The sequence below is a fragment of the Puma concolor genome, chromosome B4 (assembly GCF_028749965.1).
Source record: "Puma concolor isolate L17-30 chromosome B4, mPumCon1.1.hap2, whole genome shotgun sequence".
NCBI classification, from domain to species: Eukaryota; Metazoa; Chordata; class Mammalia; order Carnivora; family Felidae; genus Puma; species Puma concolor.
In genome coordinates, this window is record NC_141673.1 from 21,220,410 (window position 1) to 21,237,457 (window position 17,048).

At 38.5% G+C, this 17,048-nt stretch overlaps 1 protein-coding gene and 1 long non-coding RNA gene across 4 annotated transcripts in view; one reads left to right on the forward strand and one right to left on the reverse strand.

Annotated features, from left to right (window-relative positions):
- NR1H4 (nuclear receptor subfamily 1 group H member 4) overlaps window positions 1–11,804 on the reverse strand; it is a 75,251-nt gene extending 63,447 nt beyond the window's left edge. Inside the window, exon 1 of one of the 3 annotated variants that reach the window (XM_086712556.1) lies at window positions 11,475–11,804. The gene's annotated coding sequence lies outside the window, so the exon portion shown is untranslated. The remainder of the gene's footprint in view (window positions 1–11,474) is intronic. The other 2 variants (XM_025926563.2, XM_025926564.2) reach the window with 2 other exon arrangements.
- LOC147578954 (uncharacterized) overlaps window positions 9,769–17,048 on the forward strand; it is a 35,970-nt gene continuing 28,690 nt past the window's right edge. Inside the window, exon 1 of the long non-coding RNA XR_015253397.1 lies at window positions 9,769–9,934. This is a non-coding gene — a long non-coding RNA (uncharacterized LOC147578954). The remainder of the gene's footprint in view (window positions 9,935–17,048) is intronic.

The window sequence follows — 17,048 nt, forward strand, 5'->3', positions numbered from 1 at the left end:
CCAAGGAGTCTCCATGCTTTCAGTACAGAACCCAACACAGGATTTGATCCCACAAACTGTGAGATCATGACATGAGATGAAATCAAGAGTTGGATGCTTAACAGACTGAGCCACCCAGGCACCCTTTTACATCTTTATTGTCTATATGTGATAGGTTCTTTCCATTTTCTGTTTATGTTCTTTGTCATTTTTCTATGGAAGTGTTCATCTTTTTTGTTGACTTATAAGAGTTCTTTGCATATTGAATGTATTCCTATTCTGGAATATCTGGAATATTTACTACAAACATTTTTATTTGCTTTTAATTATCTTCACCTGAAAAGTTTTTCCATTGTATGTGGTTAAATATATCAGACTTTTTAAGCTTATTTTTATTGCTTTTTATTTTTAAGTTTATGGTACAAGGTGAGTTTTCTCAGAATTGTTTCTTAAATACTTTTTCCCACTGATCTATGCTCCTTGTATTGACTCTAAATTTAGTTTCCCATTGATCTCACAGTTCTATCTTGTACCAATATCATCCTTCCCTATTAAGGTTCATTCTTTTTCAGTATTTCCTAAGATACTCTCATCTTTTTATTCTCTGTAGTAAATAATCATATCTTGTGTCACATTCTTTTTCTAAAAAGTTTCTTTAGGAGTTTGAGATGGTACCAAACCTATATATTTAGGTAGGAGGATTTACCTCTTTATAATATGCAATTTGCTTTTCATGGGCAAGCATGTCTCTATTTACTCAAATGTGCTCTTATAGCTCTCAGTTTTGTAGATTTTTTTTTCCATGTATGCCCCAATTTCTCCATGGACACTCCTCTGTCATTTATCTTTCTCCTCCTCATGTGGTAATTAATGAGTTATCTACATCTGTCATCTTCCCCTTTGTAGCACAGGATTGTAAATTCGAAGAAGGCTGGAGTCACAACTTATATTTCTTTTGTGTCCTCCTATCACACCTGGTAGTGCTACACATACACAGAAGCAACAACTGTGGTCTAACAGAGAATAGAGATGAGACGTGAGATTAGGATGGAGAACTATGCTGACCTTCCCTAGCTTCATGTATGACCTGGGACTATCCACTTAACACTCCCCTCCCCATACTACACTCTGAGCTTCAGGTGAAGGAAAACTTAAAAGTCTAAATTATAGGGCTGCTGTAGAGATTAAAAGGTAACCCTTCATAAGTGTTTACATATATGTATAGGTGACATGTACACAAATGTTCACTGCATTGTTTCCAATAGTAAAAAACTGGAAACAGCATATATGTCCATCAACAAGACAATGGACAATAAATAGTACATGTATAATGCAGTAAGTATATTCCTAAATGCTATACAACACTTAAAGCGAATGAACTAGGACTATCCATATGTATTCATATGGATCAAACTTAAAACCTCTTGAGCAAAAGAATCAGGTTACAGAAAAATACAGTTTGATAAATGCATGTAAGTTTAAAGATACGCAAACAACGCTCTATATTATCATTGATACTCTAATGCAGGGGTCAGTAAACTAGGATTCATGAGCCAAATGCAGCCTGCCAAAGATCAAATTTGCCCTTTTGTTTACATATGTCTGTGGCTGTCTTCATGCAACAATAGCAGAGTTAAGTAGTTTTGACACAGTCCATATGGTCTGCAAAGCCTAAAATATTCACTATCTGGCCTTTATAGAAAACACTTGTGATCCCTGCTGTAACCTCTAGAGACACGTATGGAAGTGTTGAATCCACATTCAGAACAGTGGCACAGAAAGACTGGGTGGGTACATAAGGGAATTTCCACAGCATCTATAATACTCTCCTTAAGCTGGAGGGTAAATACAAGAAGGCTGATGATATTACTCAATTTTTTGCATATGGGAAATATTTCATAATGAAAAAAGACTGAATGAAACTAAGTATGTGAAAAGCTTCCTCATCTATGAAGTTACACAAGTTCATACAGGATTCTATCATTCTTAAGGCTCTGAGGAGAAAGTATTCCTTTCTGTAAAATGTTTGGGGACTCTGTGTCAGTGTGGAGCTAGTGGAAATGCTGAGCAACACAATGAGATCTGTGTTCAAGAGTACTCTAATGAGAAGGTGGCATGGGCAGGGTAAGCAGTAAAAGGAGGAAATTTGCTGCTGAAGTGAGATGACTTTATGCTTAGCACAGTGGTGTCTGGATGGATGGAAAGAAAGAGACTTGAATAGAGCAGATATAAAGGAGGGGCGAGGACAGAAAGAATCCTAATGATTCAAAGTTTAAGCCTTGAGTATTTGTGGGAGCAGGGATAAAATGTTTATTTTACTTTATGTTTATTTGTATGGAGCTGCAACCTAAGTCTCAACTTAAGGACCCAGGAATAGTTTCAGAAATGGTATGCACTGTTTGTTTTTAATGTGATAAGACACATAGTGACTGGTAACTTGGACTCCCACTTTCTAGTTATCAATTTTTACTTGTTTAGATACTGCATGTGACAGGAAGTTCATGGTATGTAGAGCTTTTCTGATGCAGCATAAACCATGTGCAAATAGAGATCTTGGAAAGACCCTGTTCCAATTAAATAGCTTTGACTGTGATTTAGAAGAATCTCAGTTTTCAGAAGATGAAGATAAAAACCATTTATATATGTTGGTTCCCTATGAATTCTACACACCCAAGGACAAAGTCCTTGGTGACATTTTTCTCAGATGAACCCAGTTGTTGATGACAAAGTATACCTTTTGTTAAAAATGTAAATCATTCTTAAATAGCAGGGAAAAAGTAAACTTTTTCTAGCTATCATTATTTCATGCCCAGGGGAAGCCCTGGATTTAGCCCAAAGTCTGGAAGAATGTTCTTAAGAGAAAGGAGCTCTAAAGGAGCTCCTTAAAAAAAGAGAGAGATTTATCTTTCCAGGAACTTAGTTTTCCCAGAAGCATTCAAACTTAAGTCATTCTTTTCAGGGCAAAAATACAAATTTAATTTAAGGTAAATAGATCTTTCTCAAAGTCCACAAAGATTTATAGGACAATCTGTGGCCAGTACCAACCACAGGTCAGGCAGGATGACTGCACGTCAGTACAGCCATTGTGACTACATTATTCTGAGAATGATGCCCTATAGGAACCAGACCATATTTATTACTATCAGAGTAACTAGTACATATTTGGGGAGATATAGATTAAAATAATATCTACCATACTATGAGTACTTAGTATGTGGTAGCATCATCCATGCTATGTTATCTCATTTAATCTATAATGAGCCAAACAAATATTAACATACACACTTTATAGATGAGAAAACTGAGGTTCAAAGAGATTAAGCAAACTTTTCAAGCTCACACTGCTAGTAAAAAGCAGAATGGGGACATAAACCCACATCTAACTCTAAATTCATGCTCTCTCGTGTACTCTCCCACCAAGACTGTCACTAACCACTTACCAGCCCCTAGTAAGGGTGAATTGGCAGTTCTGCAAGGTCACTTCTGCCTAAGGCAGTCAATGTGTTCATATGCACATATAATGAAGTAAGCCTATACATGGCTTGCCCATTATATTGTTTCTTCTTTTGTATTTCTAAAGTACCCACTTAAAGGTATATTTCCTTGAGGCATTGTGAACCAAAAGTACTTAAGCCAACCAGACCTCGACAGCCCTTTGAGTTTCTGTGCTCTGGAGGTTACACAATGGTGCCTATAGAGTGGCTGAGTTTGGGGCGCTCCCGGGTGGCTCAGTCGTTTAAGGGTCTGACTTCAGATCAGGTCACGATCTCATGGTGTGTGGGTTCCATCCCCACTTTGGGTTCTGTGCTGAGAGCTCAGAGTCTGGAGCCTGCTTAGGAATCTGTCTCCCTCTCTCTCTTTGCCCCTGCCCCACTAGCGCTCTGTCTTTCAAAAAATGAAAACATGTTTAAAGAAATAAAAAAGTGGCTGAGCTTTATTTCCAGCTGACTATAAAAGTTGAGGCCCTGAGAGCCAGGAACTTGACAGTGAGTACTCCTTCCATTCTGTACCTGCTCCCTGCTGGTCTTGCTCAAGCTCTAGCCTGGCTACCTTCACTAGCACTAACCTTCAGGAGTCTTTGATACCACTCGGTACCTCTTCTTGTCACAGTTGTAACTCAGTCTTTGTGTTTGTGGTGAGTAGTTGTCTATCTCCCCCACTGGACCATCAGCTCCAGGAGAACTCACATTGGATCTCCAGTGCCTAGCAGACTGCCAGGTATGTATTAGATACAAAATAAAACTTACTGATTGAATGAATTAGAGGGTGGACAAATTAACTGCACACACATATGAAAAAATGAATAATATACCTTAGTAGATAACCACCTTTAGAGTCCATCTTGTTTGGGCCACAGGACCATTAGTGAATAGAAATGTACAACAGCAACACACATAGAAACTGAAGAAGGATTTTTTTTTAATCACATACAAAACCTGACAACTAAGGCTGTTTTCTCCCAATGAAGCCCTCATTAGTGAACTGTATCCATTCTTGTTGGAAATCTCTTAACTATTTTAAATGCGAATTGACCATCCCATAAAATGGTTTTAATAATCCTCCCAAATCTCCTTTTGTTAATTTCTCTTCCCTCAGAATTATCAGAAATAGTTTTGTGTCTTCTTAATGTTTACTCTTCATAGTCAAGAAAGCTCTTTTCCTCCATAATCTTCTATAGTCGGAATGGTCAAGAAATTATTTATGCTTTCTCTATTACTGACCTATCATGTTTTTTCCCAAATAGTTCATTAGATCTCCTAAAATTTTATGATTATTACTTATGTAAATTATTTGTTATTTGTGAAAGTAGACACTATACATTCTTCCATTCTACACTCCATTTTGCAATGTTAGTTTGCCACTACCCTTCAACAGATGAAGTCTATTCTCCAACCCTCGAACATGAGCTGATCTGGTACCTTTCTTGACAAGTAGAATGGTGAACACAATGCTATGAGACATCTGAGTGAGACCTTAAGAGAACTTTGAGCTTCTTTTCCTCATCTAGGAATGTTGCCCTGAGAGTGGCACACTATGTATAGATGCCCTCAGATACAAAACCTTTAGGACAGAGAAGTCCAGATATCCCAATTGTCCCAGCTGACAGCCACATCAAAACTATAGGCATATTTACAAGGCCGTCTTGGACCTTCCCTTCCAGTTGATCTTGTATCTGAATAAGCCACATGAGTAAGTCCCTGCAAAAATGGCAGAGAACCTACTCAGCTGACTCATAGAAATATGAGAATTAATGAATCATTATTTTTTTAAGTCAGTATGCTTTTGGGTAGCTGTTAACAAAGAAAAAAATAACAGATATAGAAGCAGTACCTGTCAGAGGGAGGATGTAAAAACAACAACACAAAAAGGGCTAAAACGTGTGGCCTTGGCTTTGGGATTAAGGGTTGGGCAGAGCCTAGAAGGGCAGTAAGGAGACTGCTTTGGAAATTGGAAGAACAGTGAGAAAATTACTATAAGAAACTGCAAAGGGGATGGATCACTTTTTATAGTCATGAAAAAATTGGCGACACTGTCACCTGTGGTAACTTGGGAGATGGAGAGTTTTCTAATAAATTTGTGGACCTGATTGAGGAGATTTCTAAGGAGTATAATGAATGTGTCGGTTGGTGTTTTTAGCTATGCATGATAAGGTCCATAAAGAAAGAGATGAATTAATGAAGGCACTGTTCATTTTCAAGTAGAATTTAAAGTCAAATGATGCTTTCAAGACATGCTAAGTTGAAAAGTAAGACTGTTTTGCATTTTTGGTCTCTCCATATGGCAGAAGATTCTCAAGTAAGAGATAGACAAAGGGTAAATATCAAATCATGGGTGTGGCTGTAAGATCCTTGCTAAGAGTTCAAAAAATTTAAGGAGGTGCCTAATAGATATTCACATCTAGGTAAAAAGGCATTCTAGGTAAACGGGCATAATCCCGTTATCTCATAGCATTGTTCCACAATCGCTTGACATGCCCAAAGTAGAAAGAAGTCTGTCTCAAAAAATTATGGATGTAGGTTTTCAGGCACAGAGTGAGTCCTAAAAAGGCTCATAATAAATCCATAAAGTGTTATGCAAATTGCTCTAGTGAGACCAATGCTATCTTGAACCAAAAGCTGATTTTGCATTTTTTCCCATTATTGAATGAAGTCTATTTCATCAAGTCTATTTCATCACCCCTCTAATGAGCTGTTATTATTACAAATTTCTTTGACCAATAGAATTGTTTGACTTCTGAGGCTAAGCCTCAAGAGACCTGTGACTTCTGTTTTCACCTTCTTGGAATGATGGGCTGAGGCCACCATGCCATAAAGAGGCCAGGAATAAAATACTCCAGGAGAAAGAGACTTGGTTATTCCAAGCATCCCAATCAACAGCCAATATCAGAGACTTCAGTCATGGGAGTAAGACCTAGTTTATCTTCCAGTTGAAATCAGTTGCATGATTGAGCCCAGGAAAAACCAGCAGAAGAATCACCTATCCAACCCATAGAATTACAATAAATAATAAATCATTATCTTTTTCAGCCATTAAGTTTTGGGGCAGCTTGTTACACAGTATTAGATAACTGATTATAATCCCCCAAATGAACAATATGGCATGCTGGCTTTTGTCTTACTGGTATCTAAAGAAAGTGAGTATTTCCTTTAAAGTAATATATTTACTCTTGGGGCACCTGGGTGGCTCAGTCGGCTGAGTGTCCAATTTTGGCTCAGGTCATGATCTCACAGCTCATGGGTTTGAGCCCCACATCAGACTCAGTGCTGACAGCTCAGAGTCTGGAGCCTGTTTCGGATTCTGTGTCTTCCTCTCTCTCTGCCCCTCCCCTGCTTGTGCTCTGTCTCTTTCTGTCTCTCAAAACTAAATGTTAAAAAAATTTTTTTAAATAAATAAAGTAATATATTTACTCTTTAAAAATGGTATCTCAATGTCAAGTTCCAATGTCAATGCCAAGTGAATTCATTTACTCACTTATTTATTCAGCCAATATACATTTATCAACCCTGTGTCAAGCATCAGATATAAAGACAAAAAAAGAAAGAAAGAAAGAAAGAAAGAAAGAAAGAAAGAAAGAAAGAAAGAAAGATAGATCATGATCCTTCAGGAAGCTTAGTATAAACATCAGTCAAGGAAACCCAATTAAAATAGTGTGGGGGCTGCTATGACAGAGGTAAGCATAAGTCCCTTCAGGAACATAAACAAGGACATTCATTTATTCAACATTCATTAATTCTCCACTATGTATCAGACTTTGATTTATATCTTGGAACTAGAGTGAAAGATGAGAAAGAAAAAAAAATCAGTACATTCTAGTGCAAGAGTTGGATAGTTTGAAAATAAACAAAAAGTGAGATTTCTACTAATGATAATAAGAAAATAAAGGGGACAAGTGATAGCACGATGCCATCGGACACTGTTTTGGACAGTGGGAACTAGGAAGAGCTCTCTGAAGAGTCGAAATTTAAGCTGAGAAGTGGAGGATAAGTAGCAAAGCTCCAAGGCAGAGTGGTCAGCAAGTTCTGAGAGCCAGGCTCAGGATACTGGAGGACAGCAAAAGCCCAATGAAATGAGTGAGCAAAGGGAGAGAACAGGAGGTGAGGTCTGAGAGAAGACAGCTTTCATACGGCCTTGTTGATTGTGGTAAGCAGTTTGGATTCATTCTAAATGGGAATCACTGGTGGGTGTGAAGCATGTGACTAGGAAATATTTCTGAGGGTGGAGGGCTGCCTCTTGAATTTAATCCTGAGTGGGCACTAGACTAGGAAGAAGGCATGCAGTGGGGATGGCTGTAGGAAGGGAAATAGCATGCTCTGTGCAGCATTGCAACAATGCTAGTGGATTCAGCTGGCATCAGTGGGGGAAGAATGACCTACCTCTTCAAGACGTAGTGTCCAGAAAATTGACAATTCCTTTGAGGGAAAAAAAATTAAAGCTTTGTACCTTGTATCATGCTTACAAATAAGTCTCGGGTGGATTAAAAACTTTAAAATTATAAAATTATTGGGGCGCCTGGGTGGCGCAGTCGGTTAAGCGTCCGACTTCAGCCAGGTCACAATCTCGCGGTCCGTGAGTTCGAGCCCCGCGTCAGGCTCTGGGCTGATGGCTCAGAGCCTGGAGCCTGTTTCCGATTCTGTGTCTCCCTCTCTCTCTGACCCTCCCCCGTTCATGCTCTGTCTCTCTCTGTCCCAAAAATAAATAAACGTTGAAAAAAAAATTTTTTTTTAAATAAAATAAAATTATAAAATTATTGAGAGAAAATATAGGAAAACACATTCATGACCTTTATGAATGTAGGGATTAAGGAGAATCTATTAAATAATAAATAAGTAGCAAAAGAATAAATTTGACTATGTTAAAAGAAAAAAGAAAGAAATCAAGACACCATAAACAGAGTTAAATTTAGGAAACAAACTGGGAGAAAATGTTTACAGCATAAATAGCAGCCAAAAATTAGTCCAAACCATACATAAATAACTCCTATAAATAAAAACAGAAAGGATAAACAATCCAAGAAAGAAATTGGCAAAGGATATAAAGAGGAAAATTCACCAACAGGAAAACAAAAATCCAATAAACATACAAAACATCTGAAATTAATTAATTAGAAAAATGCAAATTAATGTAACTAGACAGTGTTTCCACCTATCAGATTATCAAAATATTTTGATAATATGTATTTTCACAGACTGCTAGTGAGGGCATAGGTTTTAGTCTTTTTGGAGGGCCCTTGAGCACTGTATATTAAAATAAAATACAATTCTAATACTTAAATATGGCTCCTGGATAAACCTTTGCACACGTGCACAAGGATGTTCATTGCAACATTGATTCTGTTTAGAGTGGGAAGTAAAATCTCAAAGTTTATTAGAATTTTATCTTGAAAAATAAAAATTAATCAAAAATCTATATTGCATTCACACACATTAATTTTTAGTCACCAGAACTCTGTTGTAATACTTGGACCTAACAAAGAAAAAATATGTTACTCTGTCTATGCATTATTTCACTTTGCAATCAAGTTGCATTATATTATTAGCACTGTATTGACACAAATTTACAAAAAGAGAGAGGATAAGAATAGAAGACACTCCTTTATTACAAAAACTGGAAAGGGGCAAAGTGAGGGAGAAACTAACTGCCTATGGAGGGCACAGGGATTAGAGAATGATAGCATAGGGAGAGAGAAGACAAAGATGGGTTGGTATTTTTATGTAGAGACAACGTTTGCCTTCCCATGCAGCTAGGTAACTAAAAACACTCGTATAGTATGTGGCCACATCTCCACTGGCAGGAAATAACACCACAATAGGAAATAACTGGGAAAAAGAAAATTGGTCCTATTTCTTTCGGCACCTTCATAATCTATGTTGCTAGGATGTAAGAGGAAAATGAGACTATTAGTGAAATGAAGGGGAAACTCTTCCTATCAAGAAAAGAACACATGCCTTCATGTTTTCCTTTATTCATGCACCTGAGGACAATGTGAGCCTTTTAAAATCTATCACATGGTGATGTGTATTCTCCAGGCTTTCATAACCTGCAGACTCTATGAACCAATAGCAGTGCTGAGCTCCTCTTGGACATCCCTAATCACAGCACCATGGTGGGTTCACGGAGTCTTTAATTAAGATACTCTTAACTGAAATCTCCAACCAGCATTCCCAGACTGACCTCTGGGTTAAAGCAAATAGTGCTGAAACTTTCCACTTCCCCTACTCATGGTGTAGTCACTAGAAAACACCCTAGGAGGCTTTGGGAATCTTCACAATTATGCTATGGCTAATGCATCACCTCTGTCAGCTGAATTACTTCCAAGCAGATCCTCCTCCTCTCCCATAATTCCAGATTTCAAGTTTTCCCAGCCTCCAACAATGTCAGGGTGGCAAGGAAAGGACTTTGGAGTCAGAAAGACTCCATGTTCGGGACCTGCTACTTCCTAACCATGTCATCATGGGTAAGTTATTTGTCTTCTTTCATGAGGCACCTGGCTAGTTTCAGTTGGTAGAAACGTGATTATTGAACTCAAGGTTGTGAGTTCTAGCCCCACACTGGGGGTAGAGTTTACTTTAAAAAAATGAGTTGTCCTCTTTGAGCCTCTGTTTGCTCATCTGAAAAATGAATATAAGACAAAATTCAAGTAGGCTTATTGTGAGATGGGAACAGGCAGTTTTGGTAAAGCCTGTGACCTGTTAGTAGACGCTCAAAGCCAGTTCCATTACAAACTCATGAACACACACACACGTTTCTTTTCCTTTCCTTACAAAGTACTCAGGGCCTCACAACTATAGGGTGTTCCATTACAATCTGATCAGATTTGGGAGGTGTAGAGGTGTGGGAAGACCAGGTTACATTACTTCACCTCTCCAACTATGGTGAGAGGGCAGAGGAGCCTAGAGAAAAACACTGCTGCAAATAGTGAGGAAGGGTCTCAGGACAAGAGTGTGTTGTCCCTGGCTGGTACTTATCAGCTACCTTCAAGTTGCATCAGCCACATTGCAACATTCTCAGCAAAACAGAAAAGTCCACGGTGCAAATGGCATAGGTCCATAATTTGGAGTGGGGCAAGGGGAGCAGTGACTCAAAGATGAAAGTGTCTACCATTTCATAAAATCACAGCTAGAAACCCAGTGATAGTTCCCTCAACATCTTTCTCTACTTCTCTTGTTAATACTGCCGAAGTCCTTCTAAGGCAGTGCCAGTGACACATCAAATTTCTTTAAAACTCAGGTGAGTTTCCTAGAGAAAGAATCCAAAGTGAGTCATGTGTATCCCCTCCCCGCTTCTAAATAAAAACTCAGTTAAAAGAAATGATCCAGGCTCACCTTTCAGTTGCTTAATTCACTGTGGCAGTAAGCAGACAAGGAGATGCCTTGTCTGTAGATTCAAACCTTGGACACTTTTAATATCAAAGTTCTTCCTAACATTTTCCATCTTTTTTTAGTATTTCCATCTGATATTAGTATGATAAATGGAAAGCAGGTTTACAACCGAAATCAAAAGAGAAAGCTTTTAAACCTACTCTTCTCCTAGGAAAAACTTTTATTTTAATTAAGAATGGCTTAAATATTGTCCTGTCCCTAGGTCCCAAGTCATTTGATATTAGCAATATTCCCAGACTCACAGCAAGATCTGATAAATCACCAAAATAGAGCATAATATACAAGTCAAATTGTCTATGGAATCAGAACAGAAAACATTTCTGAAATTCACGGTCTCTGGTGATTCTCCTGGGTGACCACAATGTTTAAAAGATATCCCTAAATAATTTGTCAATAAGGTAAGCAACTGTTAGACCCAATAACTCCTGCTGCTTTTTGTTTGTTTTTAGTTTCTGTTTCTCTCCCTTCCTGTTTTCAGGATTTTACATCAAACTCTACTAACTTAGAATTCATTCATCAACCACACTTCTTAACGTTAAAGAAAAATTTTAAATGATAACTTCCCCTCTGTTGCCTTGAGATAGACACCCCCTCCCAGAGGAATTAGGTACTCACTTGGATTGTCTCAGGTCAGAGATGAACTTTCAAGGCCCTGGGAGGATTCTGAGTCCAGTCTTCCTCCAAATCGCAGCAATTCTGCTACAAATGTTCAGAACCTGGGTTTGCATTGGGGTGAGTCCAGGAGACAGTGGGGTGAGGAGGAGGAGGAAGAGGAGAGAGTTCTAGCAAAAGCTGTAGATGATCACAGGCGGCCTTCCGGCTCAGCAGCAACATCTCTTCCTTGGCTCTGTGCCTCATGAACACAGATTAGTCATTAACAATCCTTTCCCTGATAAATGATATAAACATAGAAAGGAACCTTGGGAGAGCCTCGAGATTCCCAGGACAAACTCCCAGAGCCCCAGAGTAGGGAATGGGACCCAGTCAAGGAGCCCTGAAACTTGCCTTTTAAAACATTTCTCCTCAGACTGCCTGCAGGATTCTGAGAACCCAGGTTTCTGCACCAAGGCCTTAAACTGGAACTGTACTCTCCCCTCCCCCCATCCCCAATTTCTTTTAATAGCTCCACCACCTCCCAGGGACTGAAGTTAGCAACTGAGCCTTCTTGACCCTTCCCTCTCCAGGGCCTCCTATATCAAGTAATAACAGATTCATGTGGATTCTATCTTTGGAATGTCTCTTATTTCCAGCCCACCATGTTCCTCTGCTAATTTGGGCCTACCACAGTCTCCTTCTTGAAGAATGGCACTGGCCTCATATCTCTTTTCCTCTTTTCTTTCTCTGCTTTCCAAGTTGCATAGCGGCATAAAGCGTGGGCTCTGGTCAGATGCCTACTTGTTTGTCACAGCCCTCGGCAAGACACATAGCCTCTCTGAGTCTTAGCTTCCTCATCTGGAAGATGGAAATGGAGTATCTCATGGGCTGTGGTGAGAATTACTTGCATAGTTAAAAATGTGTAAAATGTTTGAAAAAAAGTGCCAGCAGGTGCACAATAAATTTTAGCCATTATTATTTCTTTGCTTTATCAATTGAACTAATATTGATTGGTTGTCTGCATACCCTGTACCCAGCAAGCACCCTGCTAGATGCTCTTCTAATCAAAAACCCCCAATGGGTTTCCATTGACTACAGAATAATTTTAAAATGCTATGGTTTGACATTTAGAACCCCTTCCACCTTCTGACAATCTAGCCCTAATCTATCTTTCTAGCATTTTCTCACATCCTGTCTCTCCATAGACCTTAACTTCTTGCCTACATATGCCAAGCTCTCAGACCTCCATGCCTTTGCACAAGTTCTTCCTTTTGCTTAAATCACCTTCCTTTCATATCTTTATGTCTGCCAGGCCCACCATAATTGCTGTGTTCTCCCTGAAGACAACCCCGTTCTTCATCTGTCTCTATGCTGCCCACCAAACCCTCCTCACCCTTTATTTGTAGTTCCCTCAATGTCCCTTAATTCTTCCGACCTTGTCTATTAATGTTACCTACTTATCTCTTCTACAAGAACAAAATTTCTGAAGGACAAGGACGGTAGCCAACTTGTGTTTGTATCCATCTCTGGTCTTAGCATAGTATCTCTCATGGAAAAACGGTTGCATAACTATTTGTTAGCTAAATCAATGAGTGAGCTGAGAAAAGAACAATTTTCCAAAGTAGCATATCTGTGCACACACATGGGTGTGTGTGTGTGTGTGTGTGTGTGTGCAAGCACCAGTGTTCCCGGTAAAGTTAGTGGAAGGTCTATATTAAAATCTGTTAGGAATGGTAGATTTTACTCCTCTTGTTAAATAGCATGTGTTGGTCCTACAGGTTCACACTCCTTATGCCTGTGGACTCCCTGTATACTGAACCATGCCCCCAGACACACCCTTCATCACAAGGAAGAAGAGAAACTTAGCCCTATAAATTACCCCCTCCCATTTGGAGAGTCTGTGGTGACACTCACCCTGCTCTGCAGCTCTGGGCACCCCGAAGGACTCCTGCATGACTCCCAGACCAGTTCTTCGTGGATGGCAAGAGCCTATGCTATGATTTCATTCTCCCCAGTAGCAGTGGAAGGTGATGGTGGAGGACACACACTCTGGAACCTATCACTTGTGTCCAAATCTCAGCTCTGGCACATATGAGCTGTGTGACCTTAGACCTTAGGATTTTATTTAACATCCCTAGATCTCCTCATCTGTAAAATGGACATATAATTACTACCCACTTCACGGGGGTTATTATAAAGATGAAATCAATTCATATGTGGTACATGCTAGTACATATAGAGAATCTGATACCTAGAAATGCTATCTAAGCATTAGCGATTATTGTTTTCCCTAGCATTTCATACTATCACATCTGCCCAGCTGGACTAGAACTGAAGGAGCTCAGGTGTCTTGAGTGCGAAAGGTATTGAGAAGAAAATTTCAGGCAAGGGTAAGGCAGCAGCAAAGCTCTGAGCCAGGAGGTAGCTTGGAGAATCCCATGAAGTAAAAGAAGGCCAGTGTTTTGCAACAGAGTATGGAGGACGCATGAAGAGATAGGGGTAGGGGCAGTAGTATGCCCGGGAATGTTTAACAGTCAGCTCTCAGGGAGGTGAGTACATATAAAGACACATCCTCATGTTTCGCCTTTTTAGATATAACAGATGTGTAACATGTTTCACAAATAATAATAAAACATAAAATTTTTGTGTATTGTAAATTCCATGTAGCCAATTGACTCCCACAGAATGCTTTTAGTTAGCTTGCTGAATTCTCTTGTATTGGTAACTGGTTTCCAACCATGATTTAACAAATGGAACTGCATTCTAGTCCGCTGATGCTTTCCCTAGTATATTTGCTGTCATGAAATCACATGTGCAATGTACTGTTGAACTGTTACCGTCACACAAATTATATTCATTAAACTGCACCCTCTTTCAGCTCCAACATATATGTTGCATCACTTAATCAGTGATGCAAGCAGCTTCTTTGATGAATCAAATAATAGTTGTCAGACATCAGAAGACATTTCTTCATTTTTGGGTGTGTGCTCCTCACAATGTAAAGCTACAAGCATGAGGTGCTTTTAAGTTTAATCTTTACTATTAACATTTTATACTCAGCAAACTTTTCTCTAAAGGGCCAAAAAGTAAATATTTTAGGTTTTGCAGCCACATATGATCTCTGTCAGATTTTTAAAAAATATGAAACTTCTTAGCTTGCAAGCTGTACAAAAATATCCATGGGCCAAACAATCGACAAAGCAACAAATCAAGTCCTGATTTATAGATTTTGCTCATTTCTGTGGTGTAAATATTCTCATTGTAGCCACACTATCAACAAGGTGTTACTCAACCCAAGGTTGGAAAGAAATGTACAGTGGCACATCATTATTTAGTATTTCCACATTACAGATACAACAGATGGAATTAACCACAAGGGCAGAGATAATTGTAAAATATAGTAAAATAACTAGCATGTGATGAGTTTTGAGTATTTATTACCTCTGTTTTTAAAATGTATTTAATTGTAAGTTTATTTAATTTTTAATAATGGCTATATTTAACCACCAACTCAGAAAGCTCCTGAAAATTTACCAGTTGTCTCTTATGAGCTGGGACAAGCCAACTCAGCACATCACTGGGGGCATGAGGGCTTCTTACATTCAGTCCTTATTAGTTAGAAGCTAGGAAGTATTACCTCCATTTTACAAATGAGGAAACCAAGGCTTAGAGATTCAGTGACTTGTCAAAAGCAACAAAGGTGGGCTTTAAACAGCTTTGTTTTCTTCAAAGCTGATCTAGTTTCTCCTATACTTTATTCTACTACTAAGCCAGGTGAAGTGAGATCAAAATATTTATGAAATGCTTATCAGAACTGGGATATTTTAATTAATTGCTGAATAGAATACAGACGAGGGAAGTCATTAACATATTGCTAGTGATCAATTCTGGTATAGTATTAGGTGTGCAGCAGAAAAACCATTCTGTCACAAAAAGACCTCTATTCATAGAAATTAATATTTTTTGATTAATGCTTTGGCTTCTTTATCTGCTAGAGGATTCCTCCTTTTTTTAATTGAAAATTCCCCCCATCTACCCTAATGAATGAGTTTCTCACAGATCAAGGATGATAAAAGATCCTGAAGCAAATGGGAAGCAGAACAGGTACACTGTGAATATTGTAGCAAGGGTGCAACCTAACCTAGGGACAGGAGGTGTGTGTGACCACCACAGTCAGAGAACAGAAACAGGGCATTTAGCTTCACAGGGCAGTGACCACAGTGGGGACACTGAAAAGCACAAAAGGAGAGAAGGAAAGAGAGCGTGGATAGTCGAGTTGACCTCTTTCCCCACTGGCTCACTCCTGGATGTGAGTGTGAATCTCTGTCCCAACACTGAACTGGTCTTAGCAGAAGTGTGTGTGCAACAGTCCTTATACTACAGCCTTAAATAACTTCTTTTCTCTGGTTAGGCACCACAACCCTCAAGAAGCTATGCTCTCAAACCAGAGAAAATTTCTAAGACCTAGGACAACATGGTAGGGGCAGTGGCAAAAGCATGGGCTAATATAAGAGTCAGGGACGTAGGTTTGAGTCCTGACTCTGGTTTTGTCATATGACCTTGTGCAAGTCAATCTCTCGATCTTAGTTTTCTCCCTCCAAAATAATATAATAATGGAAAAAGATGTCCACAACATAGGATTATTGTGAAAATCAACATGAAATATCGTATGAAAATGCATGGTATAAAAACAGCAAAGGGAAGCAACTGCCAGGCACCATCAGATGTGAAATCTTCTAGAAACTGGAAACCATACAAGAGTCTGACCCATCTCTCTGCCATCACCTTTTTTAAGTGACTCCCTAAAGTCATGGGGTCTACATTGCGGAGATAGCCCTCCTATAGATGGTGAAGAACATAGCTGAACATTTATCTGAACCCAGACAACCAATCTTAATAATCAGAACCTTTTAAAAATAAAATATTCATAACCTGTTTTAAGATGTAATCCATGAGATAGAACATTACTATATTGTACTTAGGAAGTCTCAAGTTAGTTTCTCCATTCATCCTAGATCAAATGCACTTTGCTTTTTGTATCTTCCTTGCCCCCCCCCTTTTTTGGAGGAGTCCTTTATTGCTGTTGTTATTGTTTTTAATTCATAAGTAGCAATGGTAATTGTAGAAAAATAGAAAATACACATAATAATAAAGAAGAAAATAAAATTCACTTATATTCTTACAACCTATAGAATCATAGAATATACTATCCATACTGATCTATTTCCTTCTTAACTTTTAATGCAAATAGGTATATCACAACTTCTCATCTCATAAAAATGATATATGGTATATACTGTTCTGAATCTGCTTTCCTCCTTTACTGTATCATCAATATTTTAATATCACTAAATCTTTTACATATAACATAATTTAATGACAACATAATATTCAGTTCATATATATATATATATATATATATATAGCCCTCAGTTGACCAATTGCCTACTGTTGAAACTTTCACTTGTTTCCAATTTTCCTCCATTATAAATAATATTGCAATGATCACCCTTTGTACTTAAATCCTTAGATTCTAAATCCTTAAAATCCTTGAGATTCTACAGTAAACTTAGCAAACTGATTCCAGAAAGATTG